This window comes from Xenopus tropicalis, chromosome 9 (genome assembly GCF_000004195.4).
Source record: "Xenopus tropicalis strain Nigerian chromosome 9, UCB_Xtro_10.0, whole genome shotgun sequence".
Taxonomy (NCBI): domain Eukaryota; kingdom Metazoa; phylum Chordata; class Amphibia; order Anura; family Pipidae; genus Xenopus; species Xenopus tropicalis.
The window spans coordinates 35,839,850-35,860,864 of NC_030685.2; the positions used below are offsets into that span (position 1 = coordinate 35,839,850).

The 21,015-nt window shown below is 37.1% G+C and overlaps 1 long non-coding RNA gene and 1 other non-coding gene across 2 annotated transcripts in view; both read left to right on the forward strand.

Moving 5' to 3' along the window:
- Positions 1-18,848, forward strand: part of LOC116407672 — a 53,152-nt gene extending 34,304 nt beyond the window's left edge. The window contains exon 2 of the long non-coding RNA XR_004220490.1: positions 16,154-18,848. This is a non-coding gene — a long non-coding RNA (uncharacterized LOC116407672). The remainder of the gene's footprint in view (positions 1-16,153) is intronic.
- Positions 16,201-16,286, forward strand: mir365-1 (microRNA mir-365-1). Its single transcript, NR_049623.1, has one exon. It is a non-coding gene; the product is annotated as a microRNA mir-365-1 (primary transcript).
- Positions 18,849-21,015: the final 2,167 nt, after the last annotated feature.

The following is a 21,015-nucleotide window of genomic DNA, read 5'->3' on the forward strand; positions in this document are numbered from 1 at the left end:
CAAACTTGAAAATTGATTAATAAGCCCACTGGTGTATTGCAGAAAATGAGTTCTTATGAAACATGGAAAAAGAAGCATTAATGAAAATGATTTGGTCTTCATTAGAGTATTGTGTCATCTTAAAGCCCAAGTCCTGGTATATGTGAAATAATAGTACTTTGGACAAATTCAGAAAAATGATACTTGTCTCTTGTAAGGCCCTACAGTCAGCTGGTCAATTTCATGCCTGGAGGCCAGAGGACATTCCATACAACTCAGGGATAAAGCTATTGGAAAGCAGAGATTAGGAGTTCAGAATGCAGATAATGAGGTATGTAAATACAACTCAGATGGTTCTGTCAGCCTTCAGACCGAGCAGTTGGCTAAAGAAGAAACTTGTTATGGATGAGTGCATGAGATATATAGAGACGAGAGACAATATCTATTTATAAGTTACATCCAGGTCATTCCTAGGGATTTCATGTTATCTACTGAATAATTAAGACAGTATCATTTGTTACTTGGACAAAACAAGTAAATGTCACCTGTACAGAGCACTAGAAGAAACTTTTAGGTGTATATGACTATGGCAGAATAAAAAAGAAACAGCTTAAAACTGATAAACAAAATTAAAAGTATTGGTGGTTGGGATTTTTAGTGTTGGACAGCTAAGTTTTTGTACTCAAGCTGAGGTGGTTAGGCCACACCCAATCTGGCAGATATGCGCTCCTGATTTTACCTTAATTGGCCAAAGCAGCAGACACTTGGCTCTTGTATTGGACCAAATCAGTTACTGTTACTTAGCATTTTGTCTGGCTTGTTCAGTTTTTTGTTTGGGTGGTGAAAAATCCCACCTATAGTGTTTTTTTTATTTTGTTGGAAATTGCTGGCCTGCTTCAATACTAGCATGGCTAATAAATAGCTAAATTGCAAATATGGCATATAGGAAAACTATAGAAATGCTATAGCAATATAGTAGTGAAGCGTAACATTACTGGCACATCTTAAAGACATTAGGGCTCATTTGCGTCAGCAGATGCAATGAGCGCTGCATCCCAGGCAATTGCATCTGATTTAGCAATTTTATTGCAAATCCAACCCAACTGTTTGGTGTGTGAGTGACGTGTCTGATTCTTTAGGCACAAGTGCACTGCACTTTGTTGATGCATGGGAACCCTGAAACTACCGCCAGGCTGTATCTGCAGGGATCCCATGCATCAATAAGTGCAGCAGCTCCCTATTTAGAACAGAAGGCATGAAGGACAACTTTACAGAAGTGCAAGGAGTGCATTTTGAAGCAATTACCTTTTATGAAATTGGGGTTAAACACAACTCACTGCAGGGAATAAATGCTGCATTGTGGTCAGTATGGTAATAGGTCAAATACAGCTTAAATCTAGATAAACACAAAAGTGCATGAAGTATTCCCATTGAGCAGTGAGCCCTAGAAACCAAAACCTCTTGTTGGTATGATAGATCCTTTGTAGTCAAATTAGGGAAAGTTGATAGACAACGTGGTGAGAGGAAGCCAAAGCACAAGCAAGCACTGCAGTGTTCAGCCTGCAAAGGAAAAATCACATTACATCATATAACAATATGACACATGCTTTATTGTGTTGGGGAGATGTATAGTTCTACTTTAGCATAGTAATGTATGCATTTAATTTTACCTACCTTGTGTTAATCCTTGCTTATATTACTTGAAGCCTGAGCATGAAAGCAGGTTCCAAATCATTCATTGAATTCTTCCAAATCTTTTACATCCTCAAAAAAAATAATTTAAAACATTTTCTTTTTGCCAAATGGTCTCCAAGGCTACTAACTTTCCTTATACATTGTTTTATACCTGTAATTATGCTACATAAAGGTAAATGTGGTCATGAGACTCCTCTGTGACTTACAATATCCTTATATATAACAATAGGGGGTATATTATCCACTATGTAGACTATTTCATACTGTGTCATAGCAGTGGGGGTAACCTCACACTATGTAGAAGAATGTTTCTGTAGGTGACATGATTTATATAAGATGTTGGGCCGGTAGAGGGAAGTTTGGCTGGCAGAGAGTATGAGGAGGAATATTTAAATTGCAGAATAAGGTATACAAACAGGGCAGTTGAAGCATCAGCAAATCCATATAGAAAGTATGTAAAACTTCCCGACAACCCTATTACTTATCTTTTTTATTCAAACCCCCTCCTATTCATGTTCAAGTCTCTAATTCAAACCACTGTCTTGTTGTTAGTGTCATTTGGATCCCAGCAACCAGATAGCTGCTGAAAAAAATGAAGTTGTATATTGTCTATTTTTTGCTAAAAGTTAATTCAAAGGCAAATAAACCCTTTCAAACCCTTTTAAAGTTTTTAGTATTTTATTTTAAAAAAACTGAAATATGCTGCTTGCATGATTAGTATTCTATTGCCCACATTTAATGATTTTGTAGAACCACCTTTTGCAGGAGCAATTAAATTCTTAGTAATAAGTAAGTACAGGTGTGGGACCTCTTATTCAGGAATCTCAAATTTTGAAAAGACCATCTCTCATAAACTCTATTTGAGTCTAATAATTCAAATTTTTAAAACTGATTTCCTTTTTTTCTCTAATAATAGAACAGTACCCTAGTAAGAGTCAAAACGATCCTATTGGGTTTATTTAATGTTTAAATGTTTTTAGCAGCCTTAAGGCATAGTGATCCGAGCTTTATCTGGAAAACCCAAGGTCTCAAGCATTCCGTATAACAGATTGCACACCTGTACTGCTTTGCACAATGTTGAAAAGTGATTCTGGCCTATTCCTCAAGATGATATTCCTAAGGTTATTCCTGTTAGTTATAAAAAGTATTTGCACCTCATTTTTCAGAAGCTTCTAAGTGGGATTGAAGTCAGAGCTCTGACTGGGCCATAGTAACATATGTAACTTTTTGTTCTTGAGACATTCCAAGCATACATTTGTTTTTATTACTGACTCAGGCTCTCTGTACAGGTTGACCTACAAGCTTAATTTATTTATATATCACTGTTTTCATTTTCCCAGCAGTGCTAGAGTCAAAAAGTTCTATATTCATCCCACTTCCTAAGTCAGGCCAGACACAATTACCCTAGCAACCAGGAACCAATTTTCAAGTCCAAATAGAATATGAATTGGAGAGGCTCCCAATAGAAAGATAAGCAATAAAAAATAAGAATAACTATAAAAATGATGCCTGACAGTCAATTTAGTTACAGGGGTTAGTGAATTTTAAAGCTATTGCTGCTGCAAAAGTTGGCTTTATAAAATATTAACAAGTGGGGATTTATTACAGTATTTTTCATTTTTTTTACATTTCTTCAGATGTTACACTAAAATATGACAAAATGTTGAAAAAAATTGCATTTCTGTGTTTTTTAAAATTTCAAATTACATTCTGTAAAATAAGAGGATTGGTAAAGAGTCTTAATACCTTTGCAAGGTAATGTTTAAAAATGTTAGAAGTTCTTCCCCTGTGGTCACATATTTAACTCCCATAGCACTTTAACAGTCATATGCCTAGGACAAGCTGTAACCTGGCGACAAATGAGTCCTGGCCAACAATATGTACAGTTCAGAAAAGGACTATAGATGTAAGTAAAGGTTTGAATTTAGTTGTGATAAAATTGCAAAGGGTATACATTTTAAATCAATTTAAATAAATTCAGTAATAAGCTTGCATGCATTCTTGTTCCAAATTACTGGCTGATGTTGGCATTCCAAGCCTTACAAGACACTCAAGGAAGGGGATTTTGGCTCATGGATCATGTACATTTTGGTTTGGCAAGCACAGTACTTGCATAGGTACACTAAGAGCTTGGGCATCTCTGTAATTGTGTTCACTTGTACATCTTCCTAGTGTGTAAAGGAGTTTTATTCAGTGGTGATATCGGTGTATTTGTTTTGTAGGCACGTATATCTTTCTAACATGCATTTTTGATAGCAGGATGGTGTTTATTTTATTGCTTATAGATATTTCAGGTCCATGTACATTTTATAACACTTTCTCAGTCACAATAGGTAAAGAGGTTTTTATTTCTAGAGTTTGATGTATTCATTTGGAAGGGACAGTAACACATCTGTTATTTCATCATAGCTTTGCACTGCTGATAATTGCTTTTTATACTTACATAGAGCTCGTCGGTGAATTTCATTCTTGTTTGTTTATATGCTGCCAACATATTTTTCAGTGTTTCACAAATGGTAACGCAATACCCACTGTGGGAATAATGCATCCTGGACACACATAGCCTTTCCCCAGTGGTCTTGCCTAGTGGCTTTAATTCTTCTTTTTAAATTCAGGAATGCTTTAAAGAAAGTCAAATACAGTTTGACTTGAAGGATAAAGAGATCATGCTAAAAAGTGATCTGCCAGGAAAAGTGAAAAGACACACAGTTGACCAATGAAGTGTTAAGACTTGCATGGATGTCTAGTAAAGGTAACAGCTTGTTACCCAATCTGATTTTTAAACCTTCTTAATATCCTTTATTACTGATCTTAGTAATGTAATATAGTGTGAGGCACTGAAGGTGTGCAGGCATTAACTTGAGGTAATATTAATAAATAATCTCTAAGCTGAGCCAGACTGAAATGCTAAAATAATGGAAAATCGAGGCTCCCAGAAAGCAGTGCTGCAGAGATTGCAGTCCAAGCTAATATAGAAATGTTACTAATACAAGAAAGGAAAGAAACCTAAAAACACATCTTGTGTGGTTCCTTTCATGAATTTGATTTCTAAATTACATTAGCGATGGTATAAATGGTCCTCTGCACTCATTATCAGTATATAAAAAAACTTTAAGACATTCTGAGCATTAAGCTACCAATAAATGCCCTCCCCTTTAAACAAAACAGGGATTGGTTATCCATATATTGCAATATATACAAGCTGACCAACTAAATCATCCCTGGTCTGCCGAGCCCTACACTCTGATGGACTGAGTTATACCAGGCACTGTATAAGATAGAATTCCTGTTAATTAGACAATATACCCAATTTATCATATTATTATATGATAATATTCTCTATAAAAGATACCTATTTGTACAGTTATAAAACAGATAAGGATAGTTTTGGATGTAACAGGTTCTTTTCTGCACTGGACTGAATTATTGAAGGGTGGAAAAGAATTCTTTGAATATGTTATTGCTATTATGGTGTTAGTGCTTAGCACTGTTACTGAGCTACACTGAGCGCTGTCATTTTTTAAATATACAGTTGCTGGAAGGTATTTAATGCACAGGCTAGAGAGTGAAAGCTCACCATACATGTAGAGATTCTCTTAGTTGGCTTGTCACCTGGGGTGCCAACAGTCAAATTATACTGTGGACAGGACTGTCAGTCAACAACTGCATCAGTACTCCAATGTGGTCCTTGCTGATGGAAGTTTCAAACCAGTCTGATTGGCCAATACTTTCAGCTTTTATCAGCCTGTGTATGGCCTGCTTTATACCACACTGCAAGTTTGATCCGACAAATCAGACAGGCTGTCACATAATTATTCATCTCTATCCTGTTAATGGGATATGATATTGCTGTGAAACTCCATATTGTGTATGGATTTTTTAGTGGTTTCTCTCATAGTAAAAAAAACGAAACTGTTTAATTGTGAGGTTTTAATTCATTCAGCTTGTTAGCCTGAATGACTTGTGTCTAACCAAACTGCTAGTATTAATGAGGCCCTAAATGTATGAGGAAAAGTAATAAAATAGAAAATATGTGCTGTGCATTTTTCATAACCAATTTTTCATTTCACACGTCATCATTATTACAGTTTGCGAAGCCCAGAAGAGAACAAAAATGTACATTTTATAGTATAGAGCCAGTAACAAGTTGCTCAGTGGAACAGTCAGTATTTTTGGTAACAAAAGAAAGTCACACCACCTTCAATTAGGTATTAAAAAAGCTCTATGTGCTATTATAATTCACAATGTAATAACTGGCTAATGAACAGCACTGCATTGTAAAAGGCTTTTTAAATAATTTTTTTTAAAATTCCCCAATTTATGCATAATTCACAACTTTGTCCTAGCAATGATGTGCCAAACACTTTTTGGTGGATTAAAATAAAATATACTATTAGAGAACAAATATGGTATCTGTTCCAATCCATACCAGCTCTGTGTGTGTCATCAACATGCGCCACATGCCATAGCCAGTAAGCACTCGTCTCATTCTCTATATCCAGAGGAGGAAGGATAAATGGTTGAGAGCAGAATCTCTCGTATTAAGGTTCAGCCTGTTAATTAAAAACATAAAACCTTTCAGTTAGATGTGCCGCTCTGCATTCTTCCAGTAAACACATGGAACCGCAGGGATCAAAGAGGAACTATAAAAGCTACATTATTGGCACTATTGTACAGGTATGGGATCCTTTATCTGGAAACCCATTATCCAAAAAGCTCTGAATTATGGAAAGCCTCTCTCCCATAGACTCCATTTTAATCAAATAATTCAGAATTTTAAAACTAATTTCCTTTTTCTCTGTAGTAATAAAACAGTACCTTATAATGATATAATTAATAATAATATAATCCCAACTAAGATATAAATAATCCTTATTAGGTGCAAAACAATCCTGTTGGGTTTAATTAGTGTTTTATTGATTTTTTAGTAGATTTAAGGTATGGAGATCCAAATTACGAAAGACCCCTTATCCGGAATAACCTTGGTCCCAAACATTCTGGATACCTGTACTTTAATTTTAGAGTGGGTGGCACTAAAGGGGCTAAAGTGATGCTTGTTAATACTGTGGGGCATGTGTAAATGTTATATTTTTGCTAACACTAGTGGGAAACAACACTATTCCAACCGTATTATATATTATATGAACATAATTATGAAACAGTAAAGGTATAAATACCTGAGTTAAAAACTGATTAGGATAAATAAATATTGTGATATAAGTAAGTTTTTACCTTTCAAAAAGAAATTATGTGGCATGCCTGCAGGGGCATGAAATGTGGCACTGGGGCCCCTTTTTCATTGCCCTCATACTTCAACACCGCCAGTCACTAGCAGTAACTATGCCCCCATATCTCTCATCTGCTGCTTGTTCAATGTTTTTTGGCCCTTTAATTTCTGTGGTTGGTCATTTAATATTGCACTGTTTGTGAAAGAATAACTTCTCTGTGCCCTTGGGCTGCCAGCTTCTCCTGCACCGTTTGCTCCTCATAATAGTTCTGTTTCATTGCTTCTTTTTCTTCTTAAATTATATCTATACCTATCATTCAACTAATTATTGTAAAATATAGGTCACTGATTCTCTTATAAGGACAGACATATTCCCCATTTGGTGTATAATATGATATCAGGCACAAAAATTTCTCAATATGGCTGTTGTGCAAGTTTTAACTGCTCTCTGTTACTAGAGCCCCTCAGCTTATATACCAGGTTGATGCCATTCTCTCCACTCCCAGTAAATAGAGGTACTTCTTCAGCATCATCATTTATTTTTATAGCACCAGCAAGTTACACAGCACTTTACAATAACAGGGATTATAATTAATTAATAATAAACAAATAAAGGTTACAGGATTAAAACAGCATATTTTGCATGGAAGAAATGCACTGGGTTCATTAGCAGATGTCTCTGACACTAAGGGGCTGATTTACTAACCCACGAACGGGTCGAAATTAGTCCGATTGCGTTTTTTTCGCAAAGATCAGTATTTTGCGATTTTTTCGTATGTTTTGCGATTTTTTTCGGCGTCTTTACGAATTTTTCGTTACCAATACGATTTTTGCGTAAAAACGCGAGTTTTTCGTAGCCATTACGAAAGTTGCGTAAAATCTTGCGATTTTTCGTAGCGTTAAAACTTGCGCAAAAAGTTACGCTTTTTTCGTAGCGTTAAAACTTACGCGAAACTTCGCACCTTTTAAGTTTTAACGCTACGAAAAAGGTGCAACTTTTCGCGTAAGTTTTAACGCTACGGAAAAATCGCAAGATTTACGCAACTTTCGTAAAGGCTACGAAAAACTCGCGTTTTTACGCAAAAATCGTATTGGTAACTAAAAATTCGTAAAGACGCCGAAAAAATCGCAAAACATACGAAAAAGTCGCAAAATGTTCGTTTTCAAGTCGGAACTTTTCCAATTCGGGTCGGATTCGTGGGTTAGTAAATCAGCCCCTAAGTAACTCTGTTGGGTGTCTCTCTTTGTACAAATGCGTAAATTACCCACAAGATTTAAACCCCTAAAACAGCTGTAGAGTGCTGTTCAAAAGCTTCAGTCTAAAAAAAAAATATAGGAAGCCTTACTTTGGATGACATTTTCTTGTATTGTAAACAGGGTTCTCTGTATTCTTTATACATTTAAGGGCTCCCTTACTAATGAGAGGACAAAGTGATAGACTTATAAATGCATTTTACCCCCAATTAACCTCCCAGAATTCCAATTTTTTTCAAGAAGTGTCCTTAAATTTACCTGCACCACTCCAGCACACAGTTTACAAATTGGGGCACAAAATATTATCAGCACTGCTGGCACAATAATACAAGCAGCATTGTAAATGGTATTAGCGTGTGATTCAGTAGTTGTAAATCAGTTTGCATATGTGGAACACGCTAAGGGAGTATTCAGTACCCCCAAATAGTATAGGTCTCTATTAAAATATATTGCATAAACAAGCTCATATGTAAAACCCTGCTTCATCTAAATAAACCATGTTCATAAAAATATAATTTTTTAGTAGTATGTGCTATTGGATATGCCTAAACAGAAAATTGCCATTTTAAGAATTAAAGGCCGCCTCCTGGGATCATAGGATTCACAGTGCACACAAACAAGCCAAGGCACACATACATGCTAGGCCACATCAGCCAATTAATGGACAGAGTTCTGCCTTTTACTCCCACACTATTTCCTATTACAGTTAGAGCTGCATTATTTCTGGTCATGTGATCTCTGAGGGAACACACAGCCCATCACTAAATGGAGGATCAAGGGAAAGGATGTAAAAGGGCAATATTTACAGAGATATATAGATTCCTGTTTGGCGAGATTCTTTAATAGGTCACTTAACATAATAAGTTGGTTAAGTATTCATTCTGAGGTTATAGTTTTCCTTTAATTCTAGGGTCCTTTTGTGTCTGTGCCCTCTGTACTCTGCCCCTAGTACAGCAGTCATATCCAACCCATTTATTAAAAGTGGGCAGAACCGGCACATTGGTGCTACAAGGAGCTTGTATAGGTGTAAGTACATTTATGAATAGTGCATGTAATTTTGTGTGTTATTATGTAGCATGCACTTGAGTTTGTAAATACACCCTATATAAACATAAGGGGCATATTTATTATGCTGTGTAAAAAAACGCATAAAATCGGCGTGATTTTTTACGCGTTTTTTCTTTGTCCGGAACTTACGATTTTACGGCGTAAAATCTGGCGTTCAGAGAGGGGATGTTGTAGTTTAATATCTTTTAACCTTTGCATATTTCTTAATGGACTATAATTAGAATAGGTTTATAGTGGCACATTTTTTCTATAGAAGTAACTTGTGTGAAGGTAAACGTCCCCTTTAAGTGTAGAAAAACTGCAGCATAATTAAGCCCTAACTGCTTGTTCTTTTTTTTAGAAGCCTGTATTTAACTAAAGCCAATGTGCAGATGGTTTGTAGTTGTATTATGTAACAGTTCCTTGAAATATCCCCATGGTGGCCTTTACTGCATTATGGTAGCTGTTAATATTAATAGACACATCTTGAACATTATTCAACCTGAGCAGTTTCTAGCAATATGCCACCTGCATGGAAATACTCGCGAGATATTCCTTATTGCCAAGACTCAAATTTGGATTCATTTTTAAGTCAGAAGACCTTGTTTCTATTTATTATTTCTACTCATTTCTTTGCTCAATCATACAGGGTTTCTTTGGAAAAGACATTGGCATGCAACCAGCTTTCTGGAGGGGTTTTCCTGCATGAGTGGCCAGTTCTTTGCCTTTTAGTGGAAGGTATGAAAAGTGACATAAAACCTGATGATTCCTTATGATGGCAAAGCTTACACGTATTGAACATATCAGGACTGATTTAGGGTTCATCGGTGTAGAAATAAAGTTAAAAACTCCATACACAGGGGCGGGCCGATGCGACCGGGCGCCCTAGGCAACCCAGTCGACTACCTCGCCCCCCCCCCCTCGCTGCGCATGCGCAGTTCGAGCGGGGGGGGGCGCGGTGTGTGATGCGCGAAGCGACGCAACGCAAACTGTACTAGGGGTAGGCAGGAGAGGCTGCCTGGTGCCCCCCAATCGTTGCGCCCTAGGCAGTTGCCTCTTCTGCCTACCCCTAGTTCCAACCCTGTCCATACACAATGCACCTTCATCTATACTAGCACTAGGGGAAAAAATTGCCCATTGCACCTACTTTGGTGCCTAAGGTGAAAGGTGCAGCTCACTAACTTGCAAGGGTGCCCTATACCTGACACCTGCTTTAACCAGGCATAAAGTACAAGGCTTCCCTTGTATGTTGCTCCTATAGTCGCATGCAACTGAAGCTCCTAAAAGTTGCAGATAACAGAGACACAAATGATTGGTGCTGATGAATACATTACCGGCACATATGGGCGCATTTGCAGGCAAATCTTTTGTGGCTCTATTACCTTTCACATATTGCACCTAACTGCAGAAGTGGAGTCCAGGGTGGAAGAGTTTGTCAGTTTGATCACTTTTATTTAAAAAAAGGCAAAACATGTATTTTAATGAAAAGAATAGCTAGAAACCTCTTGTTCAATACAGTTACTACAATTAATATTCATTTGTGTCGTGAACAATAATATAAACATATGCAAATACTAGCCCTTATTTTGCATGTATGTATATAGGCTTCGGCTTAATTTAAATCGCACACTTACAAAATAAACATAAAACCTTTAAATAGCATTGTAAAAAATCTAATTTTGAAGAGAGTACCACAGGGGAAATGCATTTATGTTTGCAATCTATTTATTTTCTTAGACGTGTGAGAGCATACTGTAGGTTTTTTTGTGCACAGAACACTTCTTTGTGTATTAGTAACAGTTATGTGACATTTGGCATGTTGCAAGCCTTAGGTAGGCAGTCTTTTTACAACAACCAGGACTAATGCTGTTATGTATATATGTTTCCCTTTAATGGCACTAAGGGCTAAATTACATGGGAGATTTTCAGTGTCGTCTGGGAACCCAGGGGCCCACCAGAAAACCTTAGACCCTATGCCTCTCTTTTATTTACATGCTAGCATCTATTCTTTCATCTATTTCTCCTCTTTCTTCCTATTCAGAAATAGGGAATGACAATGAAACTGGCCATATGGTCAGGACCAGGAGGGCCCACTGACACCTGGGCCCACTAGGAGTTTTCCTGGTATCCTGGTGGGCCAGTCTGACACTGGAGATTTTATGGGTCAGATTTGATCTCTATAGACTGTAATGTAAGTTGGATCAGATCAAGTCAGATGGTATTGGAGGTATTGTTCCTGCATCTACACCCAACAGTCAATGTATTTCAATGAGAAGAAAAAGTCTTTCAGACTCCATCAGATTTTATCTTGTCCGATGCAGACCCAGTGTTCCTGTGTAGCATCGGGTGGCAAAACTTCCATACAGTTTACACACCAGATTTATCAGTTCCATTATATTTCAACCCTTGCAACTACTTGTAGGATGCTTTCTGTCGATCCGGCAACATGCGTCAAAATCTCCCATGTAGTTAACGCTAAGGGGGTAACATTGCTTCAACTGAGTTTAGCCATTAATAACACCAGCAATAACAACACCGGGATATGAAATCTACAGATGAACCAAAAGGTAAAATTTCCCAAAACGCATTGAAGCTAACTTTTCCTGACTTTTCCTATGCAAAATGCATTGGAGTCTTTTTTTTTTCTTTGCGGAGACATTTTCTGTGCTGACTATATTGTAGTCTATGGGCACATTTTTCACAATTACTTTTTTGTAATGAAAAGTTTAATGGTTAAAATTTTGCTGTGGTTTCGCAAATATAGTCACTGATGGAGAAATGTAGAAATTCACTGCAAATCCATACCTGGTTAAAAATGTTGTATATCTTTAATGAAAACCCCTTTAAGCCTTGACATGTAATACTAGTATGGGATCTGTTATCCAGAAACCTGTTATCCAGAAAGCTCTGAATTACAGGAAGGCTATCTCCATTAGACTCCATTTTAAACAATACATTTTTTTTAAATTAATTGCCTTATTCTCTGTAATAATAAAACCATACCATGTAGCAGGTATTCATATAGGGGTGATTAAATTGTAGCGGTTGCTGTTGCATTAAAGGCCCTAGTGACCAGTATAGAGAAAGAGGGGCTACGTTTAGAGCATAGATAAAACATGACTGATAACACTCAGAGTTGATAGCAAACACAGAACTTCTGTTTCAAAGAAAACATTTGAAGGATAGAAATACAATTCAAATAGGTATTATTCGTTGTTGGTGTTACTGGGCTTTTAAACTTTATTAAAAATGGTTTGGCTTTTTTATTAGTTGATTTTGCGAAAAGGACATTAAAAAGTATCGGTGTAGCCCCCGTCTAATTACAGTTGGCAGCAGTATTGGTTCTTAAAGTTCACCACTGAAATGCAAACCTTCTGCAGGGTTTACCAGCTTTCTGGCTTTTTGGTGTGGAATTACAGTGTGCAAAGGTTAAGCTCGGAGAATTTGCAGTAGTGCTCAGTACACTTTCTCGCTGGCAACTTCAGTTTGCAAAATACCTTGGAAAAATGATTTTTTTAATCAGCTGGAGAATATATTTTATACATTGAATTTCAGGATGTACGCGATGCCTCTCACCGTGACCGTGTTTTAAGCTAAGAAATCACCTGTGTTTTCAAACATTCAAAACTGCACTGCCACCAGGAAATTTTTGTAAATAGTTTTGTTCATGTCAAAAAGATCTTTCACATGGGAGTAGTTTGTGTTTATGAAATCACTTTTTGTTTTATGGCTCATTAAGTGTTAACTGAGAAAGTTTTGCAAACATTGCCTCTTGGTCGGGAAGAAGTGAACATGGACACCTCCGGTTTAATAGCTGTTAACAGAGTTTGTCACCTCTGATATAAATTACTGTAAAACATCTGTTCTCAGCTTACTTTCTGATTTTTTTCTGTACAATAAATGACCTTCTTTAAAACTAGAAGTATTTGCACAGTCACAGACAATTAGGAAACTGCATTTCAGTGCTAATACAGAATTCTTACTCTCACCTAGGAATTGTGGGTACTGTAATAGAATGCAAGTGTAACTTGCAGACATGTAGCTTGACATGTAGCTTGGTTTGTTACTACAACATAGGCAAATACTTGCATGAAAGTATATTAAAATTACCATGAAATTTACTTCCAGGTCAAAGAAATAAAGTATTAAAAAATGACTTATAAAGCATCTTGGATGGTGCCCACTTGCTTCAATGACATAAAAAAAAGCTTCCTATACATAAGCTAACTTTTGTGATAAGTAGTTACAACCAGGGGGCTAGTTACTCTGATATTGGACAAATATGAATGCTGCATTACTTTTAGTCTGAAAAGTTTCTTAGTCAAAGTTGCTTAGTCAAAGCATTCAGTCACACATATGGAGGTTTAATAAAGGTGTCATTCTATCTACACTGCCTACATCTGCTATCCTTCATTCAAGCAGGAATAGAGAAAAAGAGAGACATTCATCTGCTTGAAAAGGATTTAATGTGCATTTCCGCGTAGCCCTTGTGCCTAGAAACGGATCAGTGTAGTCCATGGTTGAGACTGATGTCTTTCAAATAAAGAAGAGTCATCTGTGTTTGCTTTTGGATCAACTCAAGCACCTCCCTTGCTCTGTTTATATTCCATATACCTTTATCTTTGATGCTACATTTTCTACTTGTGATCAAATTCAAATTTGCATTGATTTATTTTAAAGTGAATCTAGTATGTCCATAGCAGGGTACATAGAATGAAAGTCATGATTTTTGCTCGTACATAAGGGGTCATTCTTGACTCAGTGGAACACAAGTGCAAAAGCACTAAGGGGTGCAGGAGCATGCCCTATGTGCTCATTCTATGAGAACTTGCATTCCCCTGCATGCTGCACCGAGCGCCAGATGAAAAATCAGGAGGTGTGCAAGGTAGTGGGCTGGGGGGGGGGGTCTACCTGTGTCCCTCCACCCTTCACTAATACAGCTGTGAATATGGAGCTCAGAGGCCTGCAGCCATTTGTGCACACCCAGGTGCAGTGTGGAAAATGCAAAAAAAAAATGGCCAATTGTGGCCTTTTTTTTGCACTTTTAATGCTGCGCCTAGGTTTGCAAATGAGCCCTATAGTGTTTAGTACAGGAACATTGCAGTAAGAGAGAGCATGTAGCTGAGTGTAGTTACCTGCTTATAGTCACACAGTCATTGTACATGTAACCACAAAGGAACTGATAGAATGAATAAGTGCAATATGCTTTCACATTGACCATTACATGCCTTAAAAACCTACAGGGCTAGCCACCTATAACAACCAATCAGCATCTAACATTTATTGTTCACCTGTCTTAAAGCAAATGGGTAACTGCACCTGGGCAAACATTGACCCTTTTATTACATATGACTTCCCAAATAAATTGTTTCTGAGTTTTTGAATCATATCACAGCAATAGCAATCTACCCCCACTTTACTGAACTGTGAGGTACTGAAATATCTTAAGTGTCTCACGGTTCACATGCTTTGGAACATGAAGCCCATATTAAAACAGACCAGTGACCAGCATGGACTGGTATCAGTCCCCAGAGTGGTGGCTAAGCAGCACTGACCTACATCTGTGCCAGCACTCAATAGCAAGAAACAACAGAACATTCCTCCCATCATGTGTTTTCTTATTGCGTGTCAGACATGCTTGAGCTCTCAAAATTCTGTCTTTTATGGATTTCACAATGTGTGTTTCATTCCTTAATACATTTTTAGGAGCAGGAAGAACATTCTGTTTACTTGTTTCACATTAGTTATATTTTCAGGCTTTCATAGAACTAATATTTGTTTTTAAGAACAGCTTTAGGACTAAGGGAACTGCATCCTTGTGGGTTTCATGACCATAATGCTGAAAGGACCTCCTAACTGAGCGCAGCAACCCCTTCACGCCATTTAAAGAGCCAATTCTGCAGAAAATACATCTAGTTAAGGATGGAAGTATTTACATATATGTAAAAGCTTCCAAACAAATGTCAACAAAGATGTGAAATGATGGGTAATTCTGGCCCTTACTGTAGAAACCCACAGTGTACTGGCATTGTTGCTCCATGTCCATCTTCTGTTGTGCAACACATGGAATGGAATTTGTTTTCCAATAAATCGAGTCACCTTTGAATGTTAATGGCAATTTGATAGCAGGATGATTGAGTAAGATTTCTCTCAGTAGCATTCTATGCAAAGCATCTGACAACATCAGGAATCAGAACTAAAAATAAACATGAGCCATATAAAACACATTTACTAGAAATGTGACAAACATGATGATGCTATGATGTTTTTATCTCTATTTTTTTTTACTTCCTGTATTTTGGTCGACTGACTATATGGAAATTATTGGTCAGCCATGTCTTAGGGCTGGAATCCCCAACCAGTGGCTCAGGGGCAACATGTTGCTCCCCAACCCCTTGGGTGTTGCTCTCAGTGCCCCCAAACCGGGGAGTTATTTTGGAATTCCTGACTTGGGGGCAAGTTTTGGTTGAATAAAAACAAGATTTCCTACCAAATAAAGCCCCTGTAAGCTGATAGTGTGCATAGAGGCCCCTAATAGCCAATCACAGCCCTTATTTGGCTGCTCCATGAACTTTTATGGTGCTTGTGTTGCTCCCCAAGTCTTTTTACATTTGACTGTGGCTCCCGACTAAGAAAGGTTGGGGGTCCCTGTCTTAGGGTAATGCTGTTGGATATCAAAATGAGATTCTAAGGGGGACATTTCATTGCTGTATCAACCTCACAGTATTTATACATGACTGGGCTTAAGCACCTCTGTTATGGGAATAATTTTATTGCCTGGCACAGTGTGAAACCTTGCTAAAATCTTTTACCCAGACTTGGATGTATAGGAAACTGAACTTTCGGGGAGCAGGGAGTTGTATGTCCCTGTTGTGGGAAGTGTACAGTTGTGTTAAGGTTCTAATTGTTTTGGACTTTCCTGCATACTAACTATATCCTTTTCCATTTTAGCTGTGAAATGACACTCCACCACCCACCACTTCCTACACAGCTGTATACCGCAGGGAAAATGAGGGACTTTTGGGGGCAGATGTGTTTCACTTACACTACCATAATGCCCCTAAAAATCCTTATTGTTCTTGCAGTGTTCTTCAGAGTCTCACACTGGAACAGAGCAAAGAAGGAGCTTGACTGCTGGAAATCTAAAGAGCCATTTTGAGCCTTGTCTTTTTTTGACTTTTTACTAAAATAGAATCGTGAATAAAATAAAAGCAATAAAATAATTTCCAGAGATTGGATGGATTAATAGGCATGTGCTGACTCTTTTATTAACAGATGGGTTTATTATGTTCATTCTTCTGACAATGACTAATTGGCTTTGCATATTTAAGTAAAGATTTAGATAAATATCTTGTAATATGATATACATTTTATTTATTAGGAATACATGTATTACAAATGCAATGAGCTATAAATGTCCACATAACTTTTTAGTTGCAGCCACTTAATAGAATTCTGCAATTTGACTACAATGGGAAGTGCTACAAGCAGCTACAAGTAGCACTCCTTCATTATACCATACAACACATTTCCTGCTTCTTATAATGCGAATATAACACAATAGCACAGCATAAAATACAGCATCTGACTGACCAGCCAGAACTAAGAATGCAAGCTGGACCAATAACACCTTCATAAACATTTGGGGAAATAAAAAATAGAGATGTAAACGGATATTCAACTATTAACATTCTGGGGACACATTTTACAATTTGGTAGCTAGAGCTTTGGTTTTATCTAAGTGAGCTACAACCTCCAGAACCCCTGGAAAAAAAGCTGGAATTCTGAGAGTTACAGCTAAATAAGATCCAGAGGGCTTCAGATTGCCTTTTATTTGTGCAAGGTAAGCAGCTATGCTTGACTATGAACCTAGAATATTTTAGAATAAATAATAGGCATGCTTGTAATATATCAAGGCAATTAGTGGAGCATTTTGTTAAAGCTTCTTTGTCTTAAACACACACACACCCATATAATATGCATTTATGAGAATATGAGAAAAAACATCGGTACTCATAGGTCTTGTGCAAGATGTATAGCTTATTAGTTAACCAATGTTTCAGTCTCCACCCAGCCCTTTTTTATGTCTTACACCTAAAGAAGTGGAAATGTTAGGTCACTGTTCACTTATAAGAAGAGGTAGTGGCTTTCACAATTCAAATAAATATAGAAATTTGGATCCAACACTAGTCTTCTTTGTTCCTCTTGAGATTTGTCCCTCTCTCCTCTAAAGTTCATCCATCAGGCGACACAGAATGAAATCAATCTGCTATGGATGTCAATGCTAGTGTTTCATGGGCAGCTTTATTTGCTTCCCTTACATGATGAACAGGTGAGGAGCTCGAGCATTGCCTGGCCGTGCCAGAGGTCCTTCATTTCTTCATTTCCTTCCTGCAAATAAACTCATTATAAGCAAACATTATGCAAGTACAGCTGGAATTTTATATTGGCTTTACATATAGAATCACATTCAAACTCTGCTGGCATAATACAGACTTGCTGTATTTATTGAACCATGTTCAAAATTCTTTGGTATGCTTCCAATGGATTTGTACTTAAATGAATGACTATGAAGCTCTTAATGCTCCTGTAAAATGGATCTTTCTTGCATAAAATATGTGACTGTGTGAAAAATAAGAAAGATGGTTGCTGGAGAAAAATTGCAGTTGAATGTACAGTATGAAATTTTGAATTATGTAAATATAGTCATAATTAACCAGCCCAGTCCTATAGTATTTTATTTATATTTCTATAAAGTTTACATATGCACCAGTATGAAAGAGATTAATGGACCTAGATGCTTCTTTAAAATGATGTAACTATATAACGGAAACCTACCTAAGAACCTAGGCTGAGCATAAAGATTACTTAAACATAATAATGACGTTGAAACAAATGCAGATTATTAACATATTTTTACCTTTATAGGATTATCTACGTGCAGTACTGTGCAGTACTGGGCCCAATGTAACTCCAGATTTAAGTAGGAGGCTTTTATAGGAAATACTTTAGAGTAGACTTGTGGATAAACAGAAAAGCGTCCTCATTTTTGATGATTGTTTATTTTGCCGATTACTTGACACTTTGATGAATCTCTATAAGGTCAGAGCACAGTGTACTTGCAAGTCCATTTGCTTCTCTATGTTGTTCCATTAGTTCTTCCTCTTGTTCTGTCCCCTTGTACCCTTTACTTTTAAGCCTTTCTCTTTCCATCATTGTAAGAGAGAGTGTGCAGAACAAGCCGTAATATTTATGACAGCACTATTTATTGAAGTTGTTCCACTTGATATGTTTGCTTTGACAGTCTTTAAAAAATAAAACATGTTAAAAATGGAAACAGCATAACAATTCTGATAAATAATAGGCTTTAACTCCTATTTTGAATAGCATGTAGTATAAATTTTATAACGTCCCTAAAATTGTTTTTTTGCATTAATATTTTACTGTTTCAGCATCTGGAAACCATTCATCTTATGACATTATATTAACTATCTAAGAGGCAGCAGCAGCTGTAGTATCTATGGTGCTGGTATAAAAGAGTCTACATTCTGGACTGCAACAGGCAATGAAAAGGTTAAAGAGTAGAGGTAAAAATAACCACAGAAGCATACATATGTATCAAATAAACATAATCTCATTCAAAGCATCAGAATTGTCTTTTTTTCCCTTTTATTCATTTTATAAAATACTCTTAGCTTTGCTTTGATACCTAGGACCCTTTCTGATTCAGTACTTTGTAATGATTTGGGGCTGAATGAAGAATACCTTTAACAAACTTCAAAGTAGCCATTCCAGGCTGTCTCTGTCTGCAATCTGCTATTTGCTTTGGTGGTTTTGGCAGAAACATTGTGAACGAGCGCTTTGGAGTTTATAGAATAATCCCATAAGCCTCTGATACTGGAGCCCTAAATTTGATCTTTTTGTGATCCTGAACTGACTATTTTGTTCCTTTAATAACTAAAGGAATACAGAATCCTATGTACGAGCCTCTGACGAATGGCTCAAGTACAATTGCAGGAGTACGAGATAATCATTTATTATATATGGTTATAAAAAGCAATAGGCGTACAGAAAAACTTGGTGAGTCTCCAAGAATCCCATCCTATACCAGAGCCATAAAATTTAGAACAAGCCGAAATTAACAAGATGTTTGGCATGTGTCTGAACAATGTTCCTGCTAATGAGAGGAGCAGTTCTGCTGTGCAAAAGTTCAGGCAGGCGGCAGTGTCAGAGCTGGGAAAATAAAAGCTGACAAGAGATGGGATAATTTATGACAATTTAAGGTTTGCGCAGATAATTAACCAGAAGCGCTGATTTGGCTGCCACTCTCGCTTCCACATATTGTTAAACAGTTTATTTGTCAAGAAATCTGTTATTATTAAAAAAGTGTAATCGCTAGCATTATAATTAAATGGCAACATCTGTGTAATAAAAGTGTTTTTTTCCCAGAAAGTGCTTATTAACAAAAAGCAGACTGCCTAAATTTAGTTCTAAAATACAGTGGGCTAGTTTATGAGAGATAATATGCCGTACATTTGTGAGCAAGAACTGCAAGGGCTATATGGACATTATACCCAGGTAATGAGCTCTGAAATCCGAAATATTTCTCAGTGGATTATTTTATTCGGCTTTTTAAAAAAAGTACATATTGCACGAGGACATCCATTAAGGGAGACAGAGAGTGGATTTAAGCATCAGCAAAGGAAGGTTTACAATAATGGGCTTATTTATCAGTGTTCAAGTTTGTAAATTTAAGTTTGTTTTTCTAAATGTAATAAACTTGCATATTGAATGCTCACTTATGTATTAATAAGGAAAACTTGTCTGAATAAAAAACTTGAATACCTCAACTTTGCCTGGGACAACTCCCATTGACTTCTATAGAAACTCGCAGGCTTTTAGATGCAAACGATTCACTGTAGGTTTCGCCCAGACTTTTGCCCCTACTGCATTTGCTAAAGAAATAAATGCTTATACTCCTGAGGCTTAGCCTGCCTTTGGCAAATTAATACAGAAATTTCATACTACCCAATGGGAAAGCTCTGATCATTATGTAACCATTATGTGACCATAATAGCAAGTAGTAAGCCTTTCAACTTGCTTTAGCAGAATGGTGACACCTGTTGTAGTCAGTGTCGGACAGGGTTGTGCAAGGCTCACTGGGGAGTAGGGAAGGCAGCAGGTAGAAAAAATTCTTGTAGGGGTGATCCCGTCTAGGTTGGCAGGGCCCATGAGGGCTGATGCCCACTGTCCCGCCAGCCCAGTCTGACCCTGGTTGTAGTGCCTTTTCAAACCCATCAAGTTTTTTACAAAACATAAGAATCTTCAGTACATCTTCAGCTCAAAGACTAAGGTTTCTAAATTCAATCTTGTAATATCCTGGCGTCTAACTGATGCTCTATCCAAGACTTTGGCAAAGAAATAATCACATTCATCCGTCCACATCCCTATCATCCCATTAAAATGTATGATGGCTCCTTGACCTTTCTGGAATCTGGCCATCTTGAGGACTACAAAACCACAGACCTGCCTTATGTCTGAGGATGTTCTGAATTTTGTTTCTACATGCAGCTAAAAGAAACCTCCTTGTGATTTACCCTGTGGTTTATTATATACCAAATTATACAATGTATCTAAAACAAAATATATTATTTCAGGGGCCTATCTACTTTGTTACAATGGGGAAATTGTACACAGTCCCAGGTCAGCCTAATAACACTATATGAAATAAATAAAATAGTCAGTGCAGTCCTAAAGCAGCTTCTAAATTAGCTATCAATACCCAATATTATTGCAACCAGAGAAAGCCTGGG